This window comes from Amblyomma americanum, chromosome 5 (genome assembly GCF_052857255.1).
Source record: "Amblyomma americanum isolate KBUSLIRL-KWMA chromosome 5, ASM5285725v1, whole genome shotgun sequence".
NCBI classification, from domain to species: Eukaryota; Metazoa; Arthropoda; class Arachnida; order Ixodida; family Ixodidae; genus Amblyomma; species Amblyomma americanum.
Window position 1 is genome coordinate 42,783,196 of NC_135501.1, and position 2,012 is coordinate 42,785,207.

The 2,012-nt window shown below is 53.0% G+C and overlaps 1 pseudogene; it reads left to right on the plus strand.

Moving 5' to 3' along the window:
- Positions 1-1,179: 1,179 nt before the first annotated feature.
- Positions 1,180-1,748, plus strand: LOC144133802 (uncharacterized; annotated as a pseudogene).
- Positions 1,749-2,012: the final 264 nt, after the last annotated feature.

Genomic DNA, 2,012 nt, shown 5'->3' on the forward strand with positions numbered 1-2,012 from the left:
TGATGGTTACAGGATCATTTTAATGGTGGTAGGAATGGCGCCAGCCCTCCTGCCCGCGCCAGGCCGGCCGCCATTAACATCATCCTGTAACCATCTGTCACCTCGTCTCAGTCATCGGCTAGCCATTACGTAATAATTGGTGGAGGTGTCGGGCTCCCTTTATCGCCATCCTAGTCCCAAAGCTTTGGCGTCCTGTTTCTACCATGGTCGTAGGCCGCCTGTACCTGCTCCGCACCGCCCGGCTGTGCCCAGCCCGCCAGACTAGAACTGACCTCGCCGCTCAATCCAGCCCCGTCCCCTGCCCCGACCAAAGGACACGACAAAATCTCGACGGTGTTGCTACAAGACCCTATGACCTCAACGACCCGAGAAGCCGTATATATTTAAGAACACAGCCCCCTGCCTGTCCTGTTCGGTGCTTCCATGGGCCTCTGCCAAGGGCTCCAGGTGACCTGTGGGCCAGAAGCTTCGTGGGTCAGCGCTCATCAGCCGATCGTATCAACCAACGTGGCGGAAAGCCCTTCACCTCCTCTTATATTCAACCATATTTCAAGCATATCGTCATGTACTGCTTTTCACCTTCAGTGTCCATCTTCTCGTTCGCGTTCGGGACGATCCCCTGGCGGCCCCTGGTAGTGTGGCGGACTAGAAGACAACGAATTGTGCAGTGGCGCGGGCAGGAGTGCTCCCGTCAGGCCGTCTACCATTAAATCATCCTGTAACCATCTGTCATCTCATCTCATTCATCGGCTTGCCGTCACGTCACAATATGAATTTAACGTCATGCCATTTGGGCTTTGCAGTGCCCCTGCAACATTCGAAAGCATGACTGATACCGCATTGCCTGGCCTGCGCTGGAGGACGTTGTTGTATCTTGCCAAAGAGTATCACGTGTGCTATCACACTGTTACAGTGCGCCGCGTATCTGATGTACGCGGTTAGTGTGCACGTGGGCTATTGCATCGCTAACCAATGGCATACCTCGGTTGCACACAGGCTTCCTTTATAAGACGAAGCCCCTGAATCATTTGGCTGTTATTTTAGTGTTGCTGTTCGAATAAACACTTGACTTCACGGCGTCTCTGGTCAACATGGCGACGAGGATGGGATCGTTCGTCGTGAGGCAATGACCGAGCCTGCAGAAACAACGACGACGCACGGCAAGCGAGCACATCAATGATGACCACCACCCTGTGATCTCTGGCCGAGTTCTGTCCTGACTCTGGCAATATCGACGTCTACGTGGGAAGGTTCGACCTGTATGCAACCGCCAACAGAATAGACGCAAGTAAGAAGTTGCAAGTCTTCTTAACAATCATGGGTGAAAAGGCTTGCGTGACTCTGTGTAGCCTGCTGCTGCCGAAGAAACCCGCGGAAGTCAAGTACGAAGAAGCTACAGAAGCTCTCCGAAAGCACTATGCTCCAAAACGGTCTGTGGTTAGTGAGCGTTATCACTTCTACTAGCGAAAGCAAGAGCCGAACGAGAGCCTGCAACAGTTCATCATCGAACTTAAAAGACTGGCTGACATGTGTTCGTAAGGAAGTTTTTTCGAAGAAGCGCTCCGGGATCAACTGATTGCTGGAATAATTCGATTCGATGCCGTCTTCTTGCCCTGTCGGACGACGAAGTCACTTGGGAGCGAGTCTGCAAAATCGCCAATGCCTTGGAAAGTGCCCAAAAAGACACCCGAGAAATGCTGCCGGAGGGGCCAACCGCCCGTCTTGCCGACGTTTACTGGCATCGGTAACATACCACGCCAAGAAAGTGACACGCAACGAAGGACAAGACCGCTAGCAACGAGGAGCGGGCCCCCCAAAACAGCGCTTGGAAGCAACGTGGGAAAAGCAAGGTTCGCACCTGTGATAGATGCGGCGGACTGCACGCGCCAGTTAGTTGCCCTTCTCTCAAAAGTACGTGCCTCAAATGCTCAAATCCAGGTCGGTTATGTAGCGGAAATGTGCAAAGCAAAGGTCGTGCACAAAGTTTAGGAGAGCGTGTCTGCAACCGATTT